We start from the raw sequence: 25,141 nt of genomic DNA on the forward strand, positions 1-25,141 counted from the left end.
AGATGGTTTGTTCCAGTTGTACAATCAGTAAGTGTCTTCTGCTCGAAAGAACCTCAAAGTGCTTAAAAGCTGTGCGCCAAATGCTGGACCAGACAGCAAAGCCCTAGTGAAATCTGAAATCGCCAATTTATAGCCATTATGTAATAGATTATGGGGAGGGGAGCAGACTGCAACCTTTTTCTTCTCTCTATGTGCATCATTTTGGTCCACTGGATCCTGTGTGCAGACTCGCTAGCACTGCCCAACATGGTAATTTCAGTCCAATGGTGAGAGCGACCTTAGAGCTCCACTCAGGGCCGGCTCCAGGCACCAGCAAACCAAGCACGTGCTTGGGGCGGCACATTTTCAGGGGCGGCATTCCAGCCAGCCCTTTTTTTTTTTTTTTTTTTGGCTTGGGGCGGCAAACCTAGAGCCGGCCCTGGCAGCAGCAGCGCGTCCTGCACGGGGGGGGAAGCCCTGGGGCCGCTGCGGTTTGTGTCGGGGAGCAGCGCCCACATCTTATGGCCGGGCGGGCTCCGAGTGCGGGACACTCGGGCTGGGGGCCGCCCTACGGGGCGCACGGAACCACCTGCAGGGCGGCCAGGAGCAGCAGCAGCAGTGGGGCCATAGTGGGGACCGGTTCCCCGGGGTGCTGCCGTGTGGGGCCCGCGTCCCGCTCTCCAGGGCTCCGCTCCCTCTGGGGCTGCCCTGTCCTGGCTCCTCAGCCCTCTGCTGGGCGCTCCCCCGGCTCTGCCCTCCCGGGTCCCGGCCAGTCCTGGAGGCGGGAGCCCCAGCTGGAGGGACCCTGAGCAGAGACGCGGCCCGGGAGCTTACCTCGATCCTGCCAGCACCAGACTGGCTGGAGGCGAGGGGGGAGTGGGTGGAGGCACCACTGGTGGGGGGAAGCCCAGGGCAGGGGCAGCAGGGAGTGCAGGTGGGGTGGGGGGGAGAGCCCAGGGTTGGGGTGGCAGGTGGTGCAGGTGGGGGGGGAGAGCCCAGCTCTGGGGCGGCAAGGGAGTGCCAGGGGGGGAGCCAAAAATTTTTTTGCTTGGGGCAGCAAAAAACCTAGAGCCAGGCCTGGCTCCACTCCCCTGATTGCAGTAGGCTTCAGTTTGGATTTTCCACAGCATGGGTCGTCTGTGCAGCAAACATGCAATTTTTTTGCTGATTTTGGGTTCTGATATATCTGCATAAATGGCTAGAAAAATTGGGCCTACACATTCTGGTACACCCACACAGAAGATTCACTTTCCCCACACTGCCACCGGCAGTGAGAATTGGGTGAGGGGAATTAAAGAAATGTTTGAAAGAGAGATTTATATGGTACCATCTTGTCACAGCTCTTAAGTAGCCCAGGAGAACAGAATTAGAGTTTTTTGCATGTGGAGAGCAGCATGGAGGCAAAGTAATATGTTTTCATCTTTGCTGTAGGAGAGCCTAAATGAGTTTGCAGGGGAATAGCAGCAGCAGATGTTCATTCGAACCACTGTGTCAACATCTAAAAATCAGTATGACAGGTAAGTATCACACCCAGAAGGTATCATATTTGACAAAGTGACCCTGGAGCAGGTGGGTGACTTTAGTTATTTGTTTTTGCTGCATGATGGGTGAGAACTGTCACAGCTCTCTGGAGATGCTTTTAAAGCCAGTCATCATTTGATCCTGATCGATTATGACATAGTCCTAAGACAAAGACCTTGAACTTACTCCTCTACATGAGACTGAAATGCCATTATGTGTAAATGTACAGCAGCTCAGTGGAGACAGAGCAGATGATATTTTGATAATACAATAGCTTAACTGAGCTGAATAAAAAAAAATACAAATCTTCCCTATTGGACATGCTTAGCATGAGACTGTGTCAACTCCTCCCTTTAATTCATGAATTAACAAAGGGAGTAACGACATGCCTGACTTTATTTTAGGTTTAACTGATTAGAAATTATTAAATCAAATTTCAGTTCAGTGTAACCAACTTTTATAGATTTTCTGTTGAGTTGCCAAGTGTTAGAATCCTGAACCTTTTCACTGATATGAGACTTTTAAAAAGTAGTAATTACACTTCTCCTCCTTCCAATCTCTCTTTTGTTTTTGTGTCTCTTTTCCTTTTTCTATAATGATCCATTCTTTAAATGTGGTTAGGCTGCGGCAGGCTTATTTCTACTTGGCCTGGGAGTGAAAAGAAAGCTAGCTGTCTTATCTTTGTATAGTACTTCTGAGAAATACTATGTAAGATAATGGGAAACAGACTGAAAGTAATAAATGATTCCATATTATACTATTGTCAATATGACAGGTGTCAAATGAGTCAGCAAAACACTTAAGCATGGTCTTAATTTTAAGCACATGCTTAAGTCCATCCTTATGTACATACTAAACTTTCAGTATATGTGTGACTTAAGCATATAGTTAAGTGTTTTACCAATTTGGAGCAAAAAGCAATAAATACCATGTACTAGTAGCTCCCTTAGCAATGGACAGCTGTTTCTCATGTAAAGGTGTGTTAATTACTGAACTGTTGTCAGAATTTGGTTACGATGCTAATACCAATTTTTAAATGAAAATTTGTTCAGCTCATCAGATGCCACTGAAGGAAAAGAAGGAGCCTCTGATAAGCTATTACAGTGTTTACCTGAACAGATTTTGCTTTGTGCCCTAAACCCTTGTTAGCTCGTTTCATGGTACAAAGAAAGGAACTCCAAATCTGTTCCGTTAAAGTGTGTGAATAATGGACATGAGTAAAGTGTCATAGACTGATGACCTCCTGAACTGGTCAACGAAGCAGTAGTAATTATTATGGCACATAAAAGCTATAAGGAGTTAGACTGAAAGACAAATGCCTAAATATCATCCTATTGAAGCATGGTCTTTTAGCGACATTGTTTCAGTGACGATGTCAAGGATCAGCATCATGCTAGCAGAGGCACCTGCATTTCCATCCTTCCTGGGAACTGAGTGAAAACCCAACGTCTACTTTATACATAAGAGCTGTTGTTTCTTTTCTTCACTGAGCCATGCTGGGGAATTTAAGAAGAGTAGCAGATATTTTATGAAGCTGATTGGAATCCGCCAGTTTTGTTAATGACATTGTTTTGTCTGAGAAAGTCATTCCAGGCTCTGCTTTTTTCAAGTGTCTACATACCAGGCCTCAGAGTTAAATATACAGAGGGCTTGCTGGGCAGCTGTAGGTGGTCCTCCTACTTGTTAAACATGACAGTTGAATGTATGAATGCATACTAATAGAGTTCAGTTAATCTCCATATCCTTTAGGAAGCTAATTGGTTGGTAAGCTTTTAAGGGTCAAATACATTACTGCAAACCTTAGCCTGCATTCTGAATCACAAATGATTAGTAACAATTTGGATTAACATGCTTCATTCCTTTCCACTATTGATATATACTTACAAAGGACCTGTTGCTGCCGAGAATATCTGAGATTTGCAAAGAAAGGGACGAAGCCTGTAAATGGTTTGCAGACTGAGAGTTGGGGATTGTTGGTTAGGACAGAATGCAAAATGTCTTATTTTCAATAATAAGAGCTAGCCTTGGGATCTGCCTTTTAGGGTATGTCTACACTGCCTGCTGGATCGGTGGGCAGCGATTGATCCAGCGGGGATCGATTTATCGTGTCTAGTCTAGATGCGATAAATCAACCCCCGAGCGATCTCCCGTTGACTCCTGTACTCCACCGCCACGAGAGTCACAGGCAGAGTTGACGGGGGAGCGGCAGCAGTCGACTCACCACGGTGAAGACACCACAGTAAGTTGATCTAAGCACATTGACTTCATCTACATTATTCACGTAGCTGAAGTTGCATAACTTAGATCCATCCCCCCCAATGTAGACCAGGCTTTAGTTACAATTAGAGCTGAATTAATGCTGTATGGGGTGAAATAAGCCCCTACTTCTGTTCACAAATTAACCATAAACAGACCTTAGTTTTAATACTTTCAGTGTTTGGATAAATGGTTTATTCAGACATAGATAGATAGATACCTTTTGCTATCTATCTATCTATCTATCTATCCAAGACACTTCACTGCATATGTTTCTCCCTCTGGAGAAAGGGTGAGAGAACAAACTACACATAATAGAATGCGTAGTCACATTCTTTAAAGCACTACTAGAAGGCATTCAGATACTATGGTGATGAGCAGAATAGAATAGAATAGACATATTTTTGCCTATGGGTGTCCCCAAAACTATTCACTATCCCTATTGCTATAGCATTTGTTACTCACAATTTGCTATTCATACTGTGTGATTGGTTACCAATTATTCATCTAATTTTGATATCATCAGAAATATCTATCCATGCATTTTAAGATGTTCTGCCTATCAATCCATCTCTCTTAACAGGTTTTACACCGATGCTTACACCTCAGAGGCCTGCTGTTGTAGTGCCTCTTCACAAGAAGACTTGCTCTCTCAATTGCTCCTGTAGCATGCTGGATTTTTCTGACAAGTTTCTTAGAGCTGATAAAAGTCTTGTTGAAATCCCGGTGAAATACACCCACTGCCTTGAAGCCAAAGAACTTAGTCACATATATCTGTTTTTTGTAAACCTCATCTGGGGAAAGACTTAACATTCTCTAACAAAACCCCACCGGTTTATCTTATATACATGAGTCTAAAATTGTCCCTGGAAATGAAATCAGAATTAAAAATGTCTAGATGCCTATTGCTTCCCTCGTTTCTTTTTCTGAATAGTGGACACAGCTTTGTCATTGTCTGTCTTCTTCCCCTTTTCCTGGTGACATTCAAGTGTTAAGCAAAAATTCATGAAAACAGGCCGTGGGCAATGCCAATTCCTTGCGTAACTCACATAGTAGCCTAGAATGACCCCCATCCTGTCATGGTGACTTATTCATGTTTGTTCTTTCTAGAGCGTGCTGTACCATTTCCCCCCATGATCTGGAAGATGTCTTGCATGTCCTCTCTGTTTATGATCAGACTATCCTCAGATATTTCCTCTATCACATTATGATTCATCATTTGGATTAGACATAAAACCGAGGTCCTGACCACTTGTGGTCATTAAAAATCCTCTGGCAATTTTCACAAGAGTAAGGGTGATTAAACCCCTGTGTCCTGGCCAAATTCCGACTTGAGTAATTAGATTCTGCCTACCAGAAATCCCTCCCACAGTTTCAATGGCCATGTTGTTTTTCACTTCCTGTCCTAAACTTTTGAGCAGTATTGTGTAGTGCTATTGAATAGATATTGCTTTTCACGCCGAGCCCTAGGGTAGCTACATTTCAGTAGTGGATGAAATCATCTTTATACATACTTTGTACATTAATTTATTGTGCACTTTGGGATCTGCTGGGCTGAAAGGCAGTATATTTTGTAAAGATGCCCACCAAATGAGTGTCCCATTCCTCTATCATCTCTTTATCCTGCTGTAGAATGACACTGGGTTTGTTCATAAGTAGTTCTGTTTTCTCCTTAACTTTCCCTTTGCCTAGGGTGACCAGATAGAAAGTGTGAAAAATCAGGACGGGTGGTGGGGGGTAATAGGTGCCTATATAAGAGAAAGCCCCAAATATCAGGGCTGTCCCTATAAAATCAGGACATCTGGTCACCCTACCTTTGCCGCGGTGTAGTTACAGAATAGTTACTCTCATTTCTGGGTCTGTTTTCTTGCAAGAGTCCACTAGTTCCACTAGGCACCTTGACTCCCTCATCCTGCTCTGTTATATTTCTTGTACTACTTTTGTTTTACAGAAGCTATGGAATTACTGGGGTCAGACCCGCAGCTGCTGTAAGCTGGCACCGCTCTATTGACTGCAGCAGAGCTATGCCAATTTACACCAGCTGACAATCTAGACCATGGACTTTTTACACATATGGAGGACTTTTAATTTAAACGCAGGTGTCTTGTTTTCCCATATCTGAATGAAACTCTTCATAACTATTTCTTTCCCATAGTCACTCTGGAAACATTCCATAATCCATAAATTACAGGATAATTCTTGCTTTTTTGTGGGCTCTATACTTTATTAGCACAATTTATCGTGTTTTAATTTTATTTTAATAATGATTTGCTGTGTTGCATCACAGTTGTGACAAGGGTGCGTTATGCATGAAGGATGGGTTCTTCAAAGCTGCCTAAATCCATTAGGTGCCTTTGAAAATCCCACCTTAAATTATTATAATCACAAGAAGCCTACCATTGTGACTGTTATACAGAGGCGTTGTTATAACAGAGGTGTAAAAGAGGTTAATGTACTCGGGTTGAGATCTAAGACAGGTAGCATTATTAGAGGAGAAAGCCAGAACTTTGGAATAGTTACCTCTTTGAATTACAGGATAGTGTGGTTTTGAATTCCCAGTTCTGAGCCACTCCCTACCACTATTTTGTTTACAGCCTGGGTCCATAAGTGGAGGGAATCAAGTATTCCAGGTACCTAGCCTCCATGTTGTGAGCAAAGATATCTCCCAGTCAAGACAGTGTAACTCTTGTAAGGTCAGCTGACTTCAGAAGACTTCCATCCTTTGGGCCCAAAAACTCATGAGAACTGCTCACAAGATTTCTGAGCCCTAATCCCAGTAGGTTAGGGCTCAGAATCTTCAAGCTGAAACAGATTCAAGCCTTGCCCCTAGGTCATTTCCACTTATTGCTAGAACCTTGTTTCAAAATTGAAGTCGTGAGAAAATTGTCTGGGTTTCATTTTTCCTTAAAAACTTGAAACTCAGCCCAAGAGCACAGACAGGTTCTCTAAGGTTTAAAACCTTTCAAGTGCAGCTGGGCCCTCTTTTGAGTCAACCTGAGCTAATTTACAGTTTTGCATTGAAAACATATGAACTTTATGGGTTTGCATGGTTCCAATGTGAAACCAGGTGAAACTCATTAGAGGGTTGAAGCTAGGACTGGGAAATGAACTATGCCGATTCTATTCCTGGGTCTGCTGTGAATGCTTCCTATGTGACCTGGGACAAGTCACTTCATCTCTCTTTGTGTCAGTTTCTCCATCAATAAAATGGGCATAACATGACTTAGCTGCCTCATTGGAGGGATGTAAGCCTAACTTGGTTAGTTAAATGGTTTGTAAAATGGTTTGAAACCCTCAGATGGAAGGCATTATAGGCCTTTTCCTACTGGGCTTCATTTTGAGATCCTACAGTGAAAGCTGAGGTAGGCAGAGAAAGATACAAACTGACACTGAGTGAAACCAAATAAAATATTTGTGGGTACCTCCAGGAAGCAAAACAACTGAATTTTATGCTGCTCTGTGAGTCAGACATAGACTACTTCTTGTAACAGAATGCTCTGCGGAGAACATAAAGGTTACAGTCAATTTTTATTAAAGTTGTCTTGTTCAGAGTCAGGCTTAAATTTCTGCCCTTGGACTGGCAGAAAATCTCTCCTCTTCGCCTGCTACAGTGACGAGACAGCAGCGGACTTATTAGTTAGCAGATTTCTCCAGAAAGCCATCTATTAATGCCTGGGATTGATTTTTTCAAGGTCACTAGCTCTTTAGTAACCTACCATCGTCTTCTTTTAATTCAGTTTGTGAATCCTTGGCCTTCCCCCTCCCTTACATGCACTTTTCCCCTCTTTCTGTTCCGTTAAAGGCAGACGGTGTAGCTTTAAGATTTTAAGACCTTTCCCAGATGGAAAAGGTCATTTGTCTTTCACTACTCAACACTTTCTTCATGAGTTCATTTAAACATTGCCAGACATCAGAGGAACAGAAATCAGCTGTACAGTTATCTTTTTCTTATTCCCTTTTTATGTAGGTGGCAAATGGGTCTGGAACAAAACTGTTTGGTTCCCATAGCAATTCACAATATGTGCTTACCATAATACTGTACTCTTCCCACTCCTTATCTACACCTGTTGTTTCTTTCTTTGCTTCCTATTAGTTAATAGCGGTAACACCAGCATTGTTTTGGATGGCATTAGATAGACTATTCCCCAGGTTGTTTGCGGTTTCTCTCTGTTAGCAGTTAGGAAAGGATGTACACTTAATCTAACCAGTAGAAAGCTGACACTTTATTAATCATCTATTTCCAATTGGAGCCTTAATGAGAAGTTAATTAAAGGGATGATACTATACAGCATCTGCTAATCTTGGTGCATTATTTTATATGAAAGCAGTCATCAGAATTAGTCATGAGCATTATCTTGCTGTGTGTGGTCTGGACTGAAATGGTGTGTCTGATTCCATTCAGCTACAGTGGGTAGAGTTAAGATACACGTTTGATGAGTTACTCAGTTGGATCGTATTTTGAAAGTTTGTCACGCTCCCTATCTGTCTGTATCTCTAGGCTCAGCGTCAAGGGATCATTAAAAGCTTTCAGCTTCACTTTGTAGCGTGTCTGAAATGAGTAAAGTGACAAAAGTCATCCTTTCCCATGAGTTAACAGGAGCAGCTGCTGAAATGTCCATTGGCTTATTGTTAGCTGGCATTATGTAACCTTGTAGCATTTCATTCCATCTTGGTGTAGAGAACGCTGGTTCTGCGTCTGGCTGCTGGGGGTGTCTGCTTGAATCAGAGCTATGGCCATCAGAACATTCTGACAACATGCAGCTCAACAAAGATAAAGAGAGCCATTGTCTTCCCATCCAGTGACGGGAGAGACACATTGCTTGCAAAAGGACTTGTGCCAAGCTAAAGAGCGCTACTCAGCCAGTCAGGGAATCAGAGGATCCCCTGGCTCATGCACTCTGGCTGCTCTGATATTCAGAAAGCTGTTGTTCACTGCAGGTATTGTATCTGGTAATGCTTCTTTAACTCTTTCCTTCTTTCTTCTGTTTCCTCTTACTCTTGTCCTAAGACATGTGCCAGGGATAGTTGAGTCTGAGAAAGTAACTTATGGATCCTTCCTTCATTCTGGGTGGCCAATAAACTCCTCCTTCTCCCCCCTCCTTGTTGCAGATGCAGTCACTAATTTCAGGCAAGGAAGATGGCCTAATGATCCCCCTTTAAGGTCAATGTTGTTGCATAAATCCATCTAGTCGTGGTTGCTATAAGAGCAGTGCAGTTAACCAGAGACGGAGTGGTGTAATGTTACAAAGCAGTGCATGCAAGTTGCCTGCTTAAATCACTGAAGCATTTTAATTGACATTCGGTGACTCTTCCTTCTTCTCCATGCTGTATGTAATTGAATGAGTGCCGCTGGGTGCTGGTCTTGGAGGTCATTCTGTGAGCATTGCTACCACTTCTGCATTTGGCTGTTGCAACAGTACAGTCCTGTGGAATTTATCTGGAAACTTCATCTATTCGCTGCTAAGGGGCAAACAGAGGAACACTGTCGTTTGTTCATGCACCAGGGAGAACTGTGAATTAGCCTAGCTCAAGCGAGAGCAGTCGGACTGTAAAATAATACTGGTGCTGCACTCACTCATGTTGGCACTAAGACTTCTGGTGGCCCATCCCATGGTTCTTGGGGCTGCAGTAAGCTGAGCCACTCAATGAATTCTTTCCCAGTGAATCGTGGGGAAAGTTGTCTGTCCATTTTGGGCACACACGGGGAATTGTGGGAAGGCTTCGGGGAATGTGGAGTACTTAGATGGTGCTAGCCTGGATCCACAATACAGAATGGTTGTGTTAGCAGCTAATGGAGTTGTACTCACTTGAATTTTAGCCTATTCCTCTACTCAGGCCAGTCAAATCAAGTTAAAAGCATTACCACACTTTGATTAAGGGTTGTTGTGTGGAAGGGGCTTGAGTTAGGGACGACACTCGAGTGATAATATAAGTTAACTTTGCAGTGAAGACAAGTACATTGTGTTTATGGGATCCATGCTTCTAAACCCCTGAGAGGCTTTTGCAGATCTCCCTCTTTCCCCCAGACCCAAATATTCACCATATCTGGAAACAAAAAAGGCATCTCTCCCATGATGGTTTCGTTTCCTTCAGCAATCCACTAAACTGCCAGTAGGTAAGTATTCTTTTGCTGCCTGTAATGCTATCTTGCTCCTCCCCATTCAGATAACTATTTCACAGAACCGCTTCCCTGTATGTAGTGTTAAGAGTGGTTGTAAAGAGTTGGTAGAGGAAGCCATTTGGAGTGCCCAAGAAGTTTTGTTGGTCCTTCAAAACAAAGGAATTATGCTGCCTGCTTGAGCACCATCTACTGGCGCCTTCTATAGTAACTCTTTACATGTATACAGATGTGAGCACTCCTGTAACATGCAATATTCCTGAAGGAAACAGTGAGTCAGCGAATGAAAAGGAGCAAGACAGGAGAGCGTGAACCCAGAGCTGAAAGATCATTACTGGTGAATATCAACCCAAAGTGCACTTGTGCACCTTGCATATAGCCAGGCATTTTGTTACTAAAATTGGTAGTCATATTGAAATAAACATTTATACTTGAAAGGTGCTACTCTCATGAAGGAGTGTGGTTTAAGAAGCATGGCAAAGCTTGCTTACTGTGCACTAGAGTCTGCCATGTTTGCTCATGTTAAATAGTACCTCACTCTATCAATAGGCCCATTGATTTCAGTAGTCTGCTACCTTGTCCGGAATGTTCAAATAGTGGGAACTGCCATCTTCTAGGTTGTGATTTCCATAAGTAGTGCACCTGGCAATGAGGCCTCCAACAATGACGCAATTGGATTGGAGGATACGAAATGTTCTAGAGCTCTGTTACCATTTCTGGAGGGAAAGAGTGGTCTCTCTCTAGAGCAATCTATAATCTGGATTATTTCCAGGGTTGTGGTTGTTGGTGAGGTTTTTTTGTTGTTTTTTGTTTAATACCTCACTGTTCACTAGTTGTGTTTGATAAGTGATGAGCTGTGGATACCAGCTGGCCTCAATTTGGTCCCACCTAGATACAATTTGTCCCACATTCTAGTTTGCACGTACGGAATAAATGGACTTTCTTTTGTCCAGGTCAGGTCTGAACTGACTCTTTTCATCAGGTATTAGTGAGGCACCTAAAAAACAACCCCCATAATATATCGGATGACAGGTGTGAGGAAGGGGAAGAAGTTCTCAGAACCATTTAATTCCTCATGCAATAACAACTTTTGCTAACTGATTGCAATTGAAGCTATTCCACGCCCCCTTCTTTTTTTTCGAGCTGAAGATGAATTTCAGGAGACACCAAAAGCAGTTTGTGCGCTAGACTTTGCTTTCTTCACTCAGAGGAATTTCAAGGTAACCTCACAGGGTTTCATTTAAAAACAGGAGTTCAGAAAGAAAATATTGAGGTTTTAAACCACTGTCTCTGTTAGTTTATAAAAATATTAGTCTTATAGGTGTGTTGGGTTGATTTGCTTTCCATAGTGTTTAAAAATAGCTGCGAGAATAATGGGTTTCATCAAAAATCATTAGCTGGGATGTTACTTTCCTTTTTTTAAGCCGCAGAACAAAGTGTCACAGCCAGATTAAACAGGCCACAAAGCACTCAGAGTACACACGTACAGTTAGCAATTTATATATATATGTTAACCATGGAAAATGCTAAAAGATATCAACCATCTTTTAATGCAGATTGGTCAGAACCCTCAAGAAAGGTCAGCTTGTTCAAAGCGGCTGGTATTTGCATCAAGTGACATTAAAAGGCTCAGGTATTTATAGAGATTTGCCTGGGTCTCTACAGCGCTAGGCAATTGAATGAAATTGCACAGATGAAAGGGCATTTCAGTCTAACAGCTGCAAATAGCTGTAGTGTAGTGAAGTGCTAAATGATGTCATGTTAAGCAGCATGATTGTCTAACTTAAGGATGGATTTTAATTGTGGAAGGGATAAGGAGATCACATGGGAAGCTTCTTTTTTTTTTTTTTTTTTTGGTTATTGATTGTTGAATGTTTTACTCCTTATGGAGTGCAATCCAAACTGCAGATCCTTCTTTTCCAAGTTTTATTTACGAGCTGTATGGTCTCTACTTGTATCAGCTGGCTACTGTGATACAGGATGGGGTTATTTTAGTTAATAAACTTGGACAGGTGAATCAGAAAGCAGAAGTCATATGAGGAGACTGATGGGAATAAAAGTAATTGTGGCTAATTCCGTGTGATCCTAATGCTTGTCCTTTTGTTGAATCTTTGGTGGGAGAGCCAACCTTGATCTCAGAGGCTGGGAGGGAAAAATATGAGACTTCTATGATGAAAGGGAAAATGTTTATGAAATTCACAAAACAATAGTGGGGATTATGGCCAAAAGGAGCAAAATCCTGTATAAAATGCTATGAAATTCCAGGAAATTCTCTCTCTCCTTCCTTCAACCACATGAGCACCCTTATCTTCCAGTTTAACATAAATAGCCAGACTGACATATGAAAGGTGCTTTCTGCTTGTGGAAACTTCATAAATCTGCAGAGAGCAAAAGAAGTGGAGTGTCCTACTGAACAACCAAACATGGAGAAAAAGGGCCCTTTGCATCAGTTCTGTTTGTCTGAAAATTTTCACTTTTCAGCACTTCCCAGTGTAGTGCGACACAGAGCAGCTAAGTAGTTGTTCTTTACATCAGTTTCGCAGTTTGATACAGATGACCTGCAAATGGGGTGCCCTTAGGAGACTTGCTAACCAAGCCAAATTTGAATGGGATATTATCTTCTGAACGGCTCAGGTACCTTCCTGTGCCAATACCTTGAAAAGAAACGCAAGAAATGGACCAAATACTGAAGCCCTTCCTTACTCAGATAAACTCCCTATAGCATGACTAGGCAGAGATCCAGGGGAGATTTCTAAATATATATAGATAAATTACAATCAGCAAAAATATTAAATGCCTTGGAACTCTACTATTGTTCCCATAGGCCCTAAGCCTGCAAACACTTAAACACTTGCAAAATTTTACTCATGTGAGTAGCTTCATAGAATTCAACGGTAATACTACAAATGATTGAAAATTTCCCAACAGGACAATTTGCAACAGAAAATGCCGTTTCAACTAAATCAAAGCATTTCATGGGAACATATTGATTTTGTTGACATGTTCAATGGGAAACTGTCAAAACGCTTGATTTCAATATGAGCAAACCATTTTGATAAGGTCAGAACATTTTGTTTCAACAGTATCATTTGGATTTTTCTATGATACGATATTAGTAAAAAAAGGACGTTCCAACCATATTGAAATGAAATGTTTCACTAAGGTTGTTTTAATGTCTTTCCCATATGAAATATTTCGGAATTGTTCTTTTTTATGGGTTTCAGAGTAGCAGCCGTGTTTGTCTGTATCCGCAAAAAGAAGAACAGGAGTACTTGTGGCACCTTAGAGACTAACAGATTTATTAGAGCATAAGCTTTCGTGGACTACAGCCCACTTCTTCGGATGCATAACATTTTATGGTAACATTTTGAAAATCTGGCTTTCTATTCTGATCTGGAATGAAAACAAATTTTGGAATATTGGAATTTTCCACAGACCAGAAATTCCAAGTTTCAACCACCTCTACTGCACATGTGCTTAAATGTGTATGGAATCTGGGCCATCACTAGTGTGGGTACATGCAAAATCTTGTTAGTTGCCCTCATGATCCTCTCCCCAGCACTGTCCCTCTTACTGAGTGAAGTTTGACTCCGAGAGATATTCCAAGTGAATTAAGGCAATATTGTTTATTCACGATAATAAAAAGGACTGAGAGTTACTGACTGCTATATCGCCACCTGTGCCTTGGTTGGCATGGACAACCTTAATCCTGACATTTCCTAGCTTTTGAATGCTTACTTTGCAACTTTAACATTCATTTAATGTAGGCTTGTTGAAATAGGCTGAGGGCCTGTGATTTTGTTGTGTTTACACTCTACTCCGGCTACCTTGAATAGGCAGTTTTTAAGTAACAACTCTAAAGCTAGCTTCCGGCTCTAGGCACCAGCAAAGCAAGCACGTGCTTGGGGAGGAACAATTCCAGGGGTGGCAGTCCGGCTATTCTTTCTTTTTTTTTTTTTTTCTTGCTTGGGCAGGTGCGCTCTTGGAGCTTGGGGCGGCAAAAAACCTAGAGCTGGCCCTGCTTCCAAGTAGATTTCAAAGTTAACACCTCACAGACATGAAGTGGGCAGCTGACCCCTCTCAGAGTCTGTTGCTTCAGATTATCTGGTTGAAGACTCAGGCAGACAGCACTACATTGTTTTACATTAGTTTCACATTTGCAAGCTTTTCTTCACAGCCTTAAGGTTGAAAAAAAAGCCATTTTTTTCAGACTTGAAGCTTAGATTCTAGACCTGGGCCAAGGATATCAAAACTATTGTGTAAAGTGCCAAGATGCAGACCATGGTTAACAGCTCTGTTCCTCTGGCACAATGAAACTTTCTACCCTAAAGATTAAGCTGGTCTGTGCAGGAGACAGAGCTTTCTTGGGGGCCAGCCTGAGGCTGTGGAATGAATGCCCCCAGGCACTAAGGGCCATCGTACATCTCACCATCTTCTGCTCCAAGTGCAAGGCTACCTTCTTCATTCTGCCTTCTCAACTACAACCAAATAGCAACATATATGTATATATATATAAACCCCAATCCCAACCCAACCAACAAACCCAATCAAAACCCCCAAACCCCTATCTAAACAAACACTCCTTGCACACTCTTCCCCCCTGAGGAGAGGATGAGAGAAAAAAACACATGTGACAGATGTTAGTCCCAGTGCTTAGTGCATTATTGGAAGGTGTTCAGATATACTACTGCCTATATGGAGCATGATAGAAGATCCTATATAGAACAGAATAGATGACAATTCTACAACAGGCAGTGGATTCTGAAGCAAATTCCATAGTCACTGAATAGTGAAATACAAGAGGCCCTATTTTAAAATAACACAAAGGTTTCCATTACAATTGTGTTTGCTTTTAGCTAGATGCTACTTCTATTACATGGTCAGCTATTACTTAGGACAGCGATTACTGTATATGAATAAATGGATTGAATGTTTCATAGTAGGTCAAGTCATTTCACTGCCTTGTGCTTCAGTTTTTCCATCTGTAAAATGGGGGTAATAATATTTACCCACATTGTAAAGGGATCTCTGGATAAAAAGTGAAAAGTATTTTAATAATAAAATTTATTATAATTATTGCTACTTTGATATTTGGTATAGGATAACATGATTTTTAGTTTACCATAAGCCTGATTTTCAGAGAGCTGAGCACATCCTATTGACTTAGCAGGTGTTGCAGATTGAAAATCAAGTCCAATAGTTTACAGTGCTCACTTTCAAGAAAGAACATATAGTTGCAAGAGTGTATAACCTGGATTCAACTAAAATTCTCATAGGAAGTTCTCACAGGACAATTTATTATTGTTGGATTAAATTCCAGCTTCAGTTTTAAGTTAAGCAGAACTTCAGAGACATATATCAAGCTTCCTTACAAGCAGAAAAATATTTTTTCACAAGAACCTTTAAACTTATTTAAGAACCTTTAAGACTGTAAATTCCTTAGGGGCAAGGCCCTAGTTTTCTGTTATGCTGGTACCATAGCACCAAGCATGGTCAATACTCAGTAAATAATGGCCCAGACCCTCTGCTAGTATAAATCAGCATAGTTCCATTAACTACACTGATTTACACCAACTAAGGGTATGGTCAGATATTTTGCATTTCTGCAGATCCTGAACTGTTACCCGGTCTCATCATAATTCTTGATGGAGAGAAGACATTCTAGTGGGTAATTATTTCTCTTTTGTTCTCACATCAGTATTATCTGCTGTTTGTCCTTTTGCACCATTTTTAAAACCAAGTTTAAACATATTTCTGTCATTTGGGCACAGAGGATACTAAACATACCTTCACCTACCACAAAATCCACCTTTTTTTTGGAAGACCACCTATAGAGAAGCCTTTTACTTGCTTCCAGAGGATAGCTGTCACCACAACACAAATCCTACCACAAGTCCAGCACAGTTTGGGTGATATTCTCTACTCACATGATGGCCAGAATGGAGGATGAATAGGAGAGGGTGGTCTCTCCATGTCAAGGATGAAATAAATGTGTGGTAGCAATGGGTTAGGCTTACACTGCCAGTAAATACATTAAGAACTTTAATTATCCAGTGCTGCTGGGCTCTGAACCTTCAGAAGGATAAATATTTATTCTCCAAATTATATATATGAAACAGAAATATTTATTACAACATATGTTGGATCGGCTGGGAAGGGAGGAGAAAAACGAGTAACAATTACATAACTCATCAAGTGCTCCATAATCAGCCTAGAAGCTTTTCTTTCCCTTTTCCTGAACCCAAGGAACTGCTATCCTGAAGGTCCAGAACCTTGCCATTCTCTAGAGCAGAGCTCTTCTGATGCACACTCACGCGATGACATAGATCACAAACAAGGAAGCCCAGGTTGACTGGCAGTGTAGAGTGGTAAAAAGGGTCTTAGCCTACCATTTAGGAGCTGTGGGCTCAAGTCTTGGCTCAGTCACTGACTTAGTGTGTGACCATCAGCAACGCATTTCTCCTCAGTGTTTCTGTGTTTTCCCTCCCCTGGTCTGTCTGCTCTACTTAGATTGTAAACTATTCTGGGCAGACACTGCCTCTTATTATGGGTTTGTACTTTTCCCAGCATAACAGGTGCCTCCAGGTGCTACCATCATATAAATAATAATACCACTAATCATTTCGTAACTTGAATTTAGTTAATTTAAAAAGACTGCTCAAACCCATCCTTTTCGTGGGTCAGACCCAACTCCCCAAGGCTGTTCTATTTATGTCTGTGATCTGACCGGACCCAGACAGCCCCAGAAAGGGGGAGCACAGAGTTGGTTTAAAGTCACCTTTGCACTCCTACATCATGAGTGATGCTGAATGTTCCTCAGCTGCAGCCCACGTCTCTTAAACAGAGCTGGTCCGTTCATAATAGATCAGAATGGGTCGCCGAAAACACTTAGAATCGTCAATTTCAGTGCGTAGGGCAATCGTACAGACAGGACTTTATTTTGCTATGAACATATATGAAAAATAAAATGAAAATCTCCAGTTTTGACAGCCATTTTATCTTAAATAGATGGTACATTAAATGCTGTCTATTCAGGGCAGAAGGTTAATTAGGCAACCTCTTTCCATTGCATCTTGTTTATAGGAACAGCTTGAATCACAGCAGCTTGTAGTGTTTCACCTCTGTTAGGACTGGCTTTTGCTTAGCCAAAAAACAGTTACCTCTTGCAATATTTTGATAGGTATCCTGTTGTTTTAGTTTGTGGAGAGATGTTATCAGAAAAACATTCTTAGGCAATCTTTGGGCAGTGTGGGTTTCAGACGTTCGGTAACACACAGACATCTTTCTATTTACCATCTTCCTAAGAATAAAAGTTGTCTTAGTGGAGATAATTAATCATACTAAGGAACTGCAATTTTAGCTTCACAGCCACTTCCTTAACCCTTCACTGCTTGGGGAACCTGGGTAATCCACAAATTGCCATGCTCTCATAAACGGAGAGTTATTTCAACATTCCATAATAATCCCATGGAGAACTTTTTAGAGATAGGCAAACTATATGCTGATTTTCTTGGCATAGCAAATATTATACTGTTCATTGGCATCGAAGTTTTGTTGATAAATCTGGTCATAGGATTCTAAAACTCTCTCCCACAATGTAAACAAAATGCAGTTTTTAAAAATAACATTAAAGAAACAGAAGCCAGTACAAATATATGAAAAACATACATGTATATGCCGTTGCATTAAAACATATATATTCCTAAAATGATCACCTGAAGAATTTTCCTAAAGGAATACCAGGAATAGTAACAGAGTATGTGTATATGCACAGTGTCACACACATACCGATATAGACCAAGATTTTGAAAAGTGCCTATTGATGCTCTACTTTTTGGAGGCCAACTTGAAACACCTTGAAGTGGCCGGATTTTCAGCAGAGGAGTGTTCAGCATATTTACTCAAGCTTTGTACGTGGATCAGAATTTGGTCCTGAATAAGTTTTTTCAATTATGCATAATAGTCTCTCACCTCAAAGATTTCCTTGCCATAATCCTGTTTGACTCAGGGGTAGAGCTGTTTTGGGGGTACAGCTGAATGGAAGAACTTTGATGGAACAATTTTCCATCAGAAAATGCAGTTCTATTGAAATGAAAAAGCTGAATGAAATTTTGTTGATATTGCCAAAATATCTTTTTGGAGGAAAAAAATGTTCTGAGAATGTCAAAATGTTCTAATTTGTCCCCATTTTTGGAATGAAACATTTTGGTTTTTCCTTTCAAAATAACCTTTCATTTCAGTTTTTAAAAAATGTTATATTATATATTATAATACAACAGTTTAAAAAGTCAAAATTGAAACAAAACATTTTAGATTTTTTTGAAATGGTGTTTTTCCTCAGAATTTTCATGCATGGACAGTTTAGAGATTTTGGGGTTTCATTTCAAATTGGAACAAAAACAAATATCAAAATCCTCCATGAAACAGAATTTCCATTCTCCACCAAGCTCTAATCAGGAGTAAAATAATCAAAGATACTTTATCAAAAGTACCCAGTAATCCACAACAGAACTTTCTCTCAATAGTGTAGTGCTGTGGGACCCAAAACAAACCAAGCCTCATCTGTTTTATTTAATCTGAATTTTGCAACCCAAGCTGTATGCTAGCCCTTCCTCTCCCACTGGCTTGAAGAAACGGTGGCTGAACTTTCAGATACCCTGATAATAGATGGATCCATTTCCTTTTTGTCATTTGAACTTAGCTTTTGTTAATGTTTGCTCTGTGGAAGCCTTCAATATCTAATCTATCAGCAGGGAACAGATCTGTTGATAGACAGACCTGTGCTGCTTTCCAGATTTTACAAAAGTAAAAGGTGTGTTGAAGATGTGACACGCCCTCCCAGGGTCAAACAGTTGTTGATAACCACAGTCAAGCCTGCTTTTGTTCACATTTCCCTGCAGGAACTTGTTCCGTGATTTATATCTAATGGGAGCGGAATGGTGGGCCACATGACTTATATTCTACAATGAACTCTGGCAATGTCAGCATTAGTTTATAGAACTCCAGAACAGATTAAAATCCTAACAACAGACAACCAGATAACACCCCACATCTACAGATTAATCACTATCTCCCTGAAGTCTTCCCCCTAATAGTCCCCTGCCAGGTCTGGATGAATGTGCTCAGCTGATATACCCTTTGAGATGGTACTCAGTTGGCAGCCTTCACCTGCCTGCAGTTAGTAAGCTTGACAAAGATATTATGGAGCCCAGTCACTAGCATGAAGTAACAGGCGTGGGTCCATAATTCAGAGAGGTCCATGTTTATTTCTTCCTCACAGGAATATGTTCAGGCTTCTCAGCGTAGGTTGGATAAATTAAGTGTGTAACATGAAATGTGTGCAAGTTAGAGAAGGAAGGCAATGGATGTAGATGAGATAACAAGTTCATATGGCTGTAGTAGACTGTCACTATATCAAAAAAGGTAGAAAGGGTCCAAGTCAATAGCGTTGCCCTACAATTTACTTTTAAATTGCTGCTCATCTTCTGACTCTTGTGGAGTAAAAATTTTCAGCTCCTTGACAACTTCCACCCTTTCCCATCTGTAGTTTCAGAGCGCTCCACTTTACTGAACAGCATTCCATTTTCTTTAAGTATAACAAAAATGGCATCCTCCTGGAATAAATGAAAGAGCACAGCACACCAGTACTCCGCAGCCTCCATTCTGTTTAATTCCAGCTCCCTCTAATGATCCACTGCCTACTGTCAGACGACAGGATACTGACCTAGGTGCACCACTGGTCTGACCCAGTATGGCCGTTCTTATGATCCTTATCCTAACTTTCAAGTCCCTCATTGGTCTGGGACCAGACACCTCACAGACCACCTTCACCATCCATGATTCAACAACGGAGCATAGGCATTGCCATAATGGGTAAGACCTAAGGTCCATCTAGTCTAGTATCTTGTCTTTGACAGTGGCTTCAGAGGAAGGTTTAAGACCTCTGTAGGAGGCAGATGTCGAATAATTCCCCCCCACCCAGTCATTACATCTCATCCCGATCTCTAATAGAGATTCGCTTAAGCCCTGAAGCATGAAGTTTAATATCCTGTCTAAATGTTTTGTTAATGTTAACTATTATAATATTCTTGTCATCGATATAAATGTCCCTTTTAGACTCTTGCTAAGTTCTTGGCCTCAACAACTTCCTACGTCAATGAATTCCACAGTCTAATAATCGGCTGTGTAAAAAAAGCATTTCCTTTTGTTTTTGAATTGGCCACCTTTAAGTTCATTGATTGTCCCCTTGTTTTTGTATTATGAGCCAGCAAGAACAGAAGCTTCCAATCTAAGTTCTGTAGAGCATTCTTAATTTTATACATTTATCATGTATCCACAATCAAACAATTACTATTGACGAATGCAGGGGAATGGACCTTCCAGCCCTACATTACTAAGATTTCTAAGAAATAAAACTCTTCAAGCAAAATCTTGGGGAGCCAGAGGCTGGCATTCCCAGTGCTGGGCTCTACTGCATAGAACATACTGTTGGAACTGCTTGTCTTGGTTTCTGGGTCTCTACAAGTGTTACCAAAGCACCTTTACCACCCTGCTGCACTTGCCTTGGATACTTTGGGACTACTTTTCAAAACTTCCAGCAGAAACCTTTCTTCCAGGAGAGGGATAATAATGTTGACCTCCATTTTGACAAAAGCTGTTGGAAATGGTACTGATTCCCTGGGTCTTATAGGAATTTGATCTCTTCTCCAATAATTTCTTTCATCTCCCAAAAGGCCTTTCAATATCTAGCACAAGACACTGCTTCAGAGAAGCTGTGTGGGGAACTCTGGAGTAGGTATTCAGAGCGAAGTGCAATGACAATTGTGTTACAGTAGAGTACAAATGTATATGTGATATAAAATGCCACCGAGAACAGCATGGCTTGTGTGAATATATCCCTGAGTACTTACACTGGTGATTCAGTTATTAATGGCTCAGTTCCCAAGTGAAGATGCAGCCAGAAAGCTGGATATCCTTGGCTAACTGAAGACACCGCAGCATATGTCTCCTTATTAACCCCCTTAGTGGCCTCCTGTTGTACAGGAGGTAGGATACAACTCTGTCCCTGTGCACTAAGTGATGTTCCAGGTGGTGTACTGCGGGCACCCAATATCAAATGTAGAAGAGACATTTTTTCCCAGTCCTTCCTGTTCTGGAGTCCTACCATTGTGAACATCAATTCTTTTTATACACCCTTGGCCCTCATCCAGAATTGTGTGAGAAGGAATATGAGGGGGGTTTAGATAAGTGAATTGAATTTTCTACTGTACTTGAGGTACCCATTTCCTCTGCCTGAAATCTTACAACAATATAAACGGGGAAAGAAAAGTAAAATTTAATCTAAAGATACGCTCCAGTGGTGTGGGAGTTGTCTCTAGATATAGCTTGCATGTGTATCCCTCCCTTCCACCCTTTCCAAAATGACACAAGATGAGAATTTCAGGGGCACACCATCTGATTTCCAAATCCTAAAGGCTTGTTAGCCATAACCCTGCTGGCGTGCTCTCACTGAACATATTAAAACATGTTCTCTTTTTTTTCCTGTGTTTTCCCATTCAGCTTTGGCAACAGGCTTGTTTAAAAATCCAGAAATGATACTTCCAGTTGTTGTTTTTGGGCATACAATACAGGCATTGTGCATAGCTAAATGGAGCAGATCACAGTTGTTTATACTGTACCAAGCTATACTTTTCCATGTGGCATTGTTAGACTGAAGCAATTTGTCTGCCTGGTAGCCATATATTGAGATCTCATTTTCAGTACCTTCTATCAAACGTTTGAGATCTGTATATGAAAGCTATGATCCAAAACAGCTCTGTGATAAACCACAGATCACTGGCAACAATTTAGAGTGACAGATGGCCTTATAGAGAGTCTAGAGGGCATGATGAGCATGAGATGTTCTGTTAATCGTTGCTGTACCCTTGTGTATGAATGAATGATAAATACAAGCACAAAAGTGTGGCCATTGGCATCCAAAGAAGATCACTGAGAAGAAAGAGGTGAGAAATTCCAGATGCGGTCTTTCTTTTTCACACTTATAAGTGAAACAGGTTTGACTGTATACCTTTAAAAAAATTAAGCCATTTCAGGAGTGTTGATGTTTGTAGCCTACATCTGACTTTGAACTCCTAATTTTGCCTCGCTTGCTGGCGGAGGACATGCTGTGAACAAGGGCAATTTGATACAGCTTTCATTTTGGAATTGGAATTTTCCAGTTTCAGATGGGTTGGGCATGAAGCTGTGCATATGGTCAAATTAAAAGCTCATGTGGTTGAGGTAGATACATAGCGGGAGGTTTTATCTGAAAAGGAAACTTGCTGTGTTTTAACAAGTTTTTTTTTTTTTTTTGATTAAAGAGTTTTTGATTCCTCGCATCCTACAAATGTTTGCACCATAGTGTTGACCTATGTGATGGTTACAACATACTTAGAAATAGATTCCTACCCTCCAACCCGTCTGACTTGGCTAGTTCTTCATTTTTCCTGTTTATTTTTCATGAATTTGTTGTTGAAATCAAAAGAAGCCGGATTCTCTAAATTCAGGTGATGCTGCAATTGCTCTTTCACGGGAAACTTTTGTCAGCATCTCCCTGATTTTCAACTGTTTATAACCTGGTTGTGTAATGGCCCAGCCCTTCCCCCAGTGAAGTTAATAGGAGCTTAGCGAGATCAGGCTTTGTCCTCAAATGTGAAAGGAACTTTTGTTTTACAACCAGTTAGCGGCTGGTCTGTTTTGTTATGGGAAAGAATTCTAAGTTTCAGATGCTTGTCTTGCCTGGTTGTACTTCAGTTTGTTTTTTATGGAAATTCTGTAGGCCATAATGGGGACTGCTACCCCTGCTGGTGGTATGTGAGCTTGATGTTCCAGGCATTTACTTCACAACCGTTTTTAAGAAGGTGGTACATGAATCAATGACATTTGGGAACCATTGGAGTGCGTGATCTTGTGGTTAAGGCAGCAGAATGCTGCCCTAGGGAACTGTATAATCTCTATCTCTGCCACCGAATTCCTGGCTGATGCTAGGCAAGTCACTTAAATCAACCAATTGACAGATAATCACTAATGGTGTGTTCCTCGTTTTCTGGGTGCCCAACTTGAAACACTTGGATCCTGATTTGCAGAAGCGCTGAGCATTCCCAGCTGCAACTGACATCAGTGGGAGCTGTGCTTTGAACATATGAAGTGCTATAATATTGCTGGACACTCTGTCCATCATGCTCTAGGCATCTCATATTGGGCACTCAGAATTAGTGGACAATTTTGGCCGTAATCTCTCTGTGACTCATTTCCCCATATAGGAATAATATCACCTGATCTCACAGGGGTGTTGTGAAGATCAATTCATTAATGTTTGTGATATACTCAGACACTGTAGTGAGAGCACCATAGAAAAGCCTACGAGGAAATTAATAATTCTGTATTCAGTTCACAGTTTTGATGTTGTGCGGTAAAAAAGACCTGGGTCTACACTCTGGATTAAATGTAAATATAATATATACATATAGTTTGTTAAAATAATATATTTGTGAAGTTTTACAGATCTATGTAATGCCATGCACTTCTGTGCCCTCTGCCAGTTGGCACCAAGTGGTGTCATGTAACATCTCTACTGAAAGCCTACATCACACTGATCATCATAATAATCCCAAAATGTACATATGGATAATATGTAAGGAGCTATGTATATATATTGAAAATTATGCTCTTAAAATCTTTGAACTGGGGTTAGTTATCTACATGTCTATCTATATGTAAAATAAGTATTGTATACTTCACCATGGATGCACATTTACAGACTGAGCAACATGCTAATCAAGAGATTGTGAAGTCTCCAGGGGAACTATATCTGGGGGTGCAGAGGCACCCCCAGATATCCTTCACCTAGGGGACAAGCTGCCAACTGGCTTGTCTTATGAATTGATGATCACAGCCAGTCTGGCTGTTTAATGCTGGGAGAGATACTTCAGGTGAGCTAACCTTTATGATTTAGGAAATTGCTTTGTTAGATAAGTTTATGCTCTAGAAAGCATGTTATGATTTTATTTTATATGTAGTGCTTTGTTTCCATTCATTCTACTTGCTTCTTCTTGAATCTCCATTCTTTGTTAAATTAGCTTAGGCTTGTTTTCACCATAAACATATCCAAGTGCTGCAAGCTGAGCGGAGAGGCGATCCCGAGGTGTAACTGGTAAGCTGACTTGGTACGGTTCCTTTGGGAATAATAGATCTGTGAATTCTGTGAGTGACCAAGGAAACGGGCTAGTCACTCCAGTCGGACATTCGGAGGGCTTGAGGTTTGGATCGTGCCTATCGCTAACCTGTAGAGAGAGAGCAGAGCCCACTTAGGCCTGGAGGAGAGTGCTTGTGTTGCTTGTGGCTGGGGAGCTGACCCTGGCAGGCACAGACAAGTATGCAAAGGGCCAGTGGTAGTAAGGTGCCTGTAGTGAGGCGGCCTGGCTCCCAGCCGCCCCAGAGAGGGACGAGCCTCTCTGGATGCCAAAGTGGGCGGAGCCACTGGAGCCTGCGCCCGCCTCCCAAAGGTCAAAGCGCAGGACTGGAAGTATAAAAGCCGCATCCCAGCGCTCAGAAGCTGCCAGGCCGCCGGAGAAGCCAGACGCTAGGGGCCTAGCTCCCGCCGGGGAGACTTCTGCAGCCTGTGACCGACCTGAGGACTGGCCATACCAGTCAAGGCCTGAGGACGACCAGACCCCGGAGAAGCTGTTAAGCCTTCCGGAGGGAAGTGACCCAGAGGAGCTGCCAAGCCTACCGCTCGCCGAGTACTCTGAGGAGTCCATGGTGCTTGATTCCATGGAGGACACCGACCAGACGCAGGTACTGCTAGAGGGGGAGGTAGGAAGTAGCTCAGGGGCAGCCGATCCTAGTCTGGCTGCAGCACACCCAGAGCCAATGTCAGTGTGTTGCGGCCAGGATCCCCACTGACACAGCAGCAGGCTGCCTGCCGCCGTTAGGGCCCCGGGCTGGGACGCAGTGGAGTGGGCGGGCCTGCGTCCCCCCTGCCACCCCACTTACGGGTGGCAGTCTCCCCCTCGCCCCAGACGCCAGAACCGGGAGTCTGGGCCTGTTCCTGAACTATATTGCTCAGCCCCTGCCTGAGGGCCTGAGCCCCTGTTTGTTTGCTGCCCTGCCCTGACCCAGGGCCTGGGCTTGTTAGTGAACTATTTTGCTCAGCCCCTGCCTGAGGGCCTGAGTCCAGACTGTGTGTTGCCCTGCCCTGACCCAAGGCCTGGGGCCTGATATTGAACT

The 25,141-nt window shown here is 41.9% G+C and overlaps 1 long non-coding RNA gene across 1 annotated transcript in view; it reads left to right on the forward strand.

The window, feature by feature from the left end:
- The first annotated feature begins 8,379 nt into the window (after positions 1-8,379).
- The window catches only part of LOC117884417, a 91,896-nt gene continuing 75,134 nt past the window's right edge, over positions 8,380-25,141 (forward strand). The window contains exon 1 of the long non-coding RNA XR_004647556.1: positions 8,380-8,694. This is a non-coding gene — a long non-coding RNA (uncharacterized LOC117884417). The remainder of the gene's footprint in view (positions 8,695-25,141) is intronic.

Source organism: Trachemys scripta, chromosome 10 (assembly GCF_013100865.1).
Source record: "Trachemys scripta elegans isolate TJP31775 chromosome 10, CAS_Tse_1.0, whole genome shotgun sequence".
Taxonomy (NCBI): domain Eukaryota; kingdom Metazoa; phylum Chordata; order Testudines; family Emydidae; genus Trachemys; species Trachemys scripta.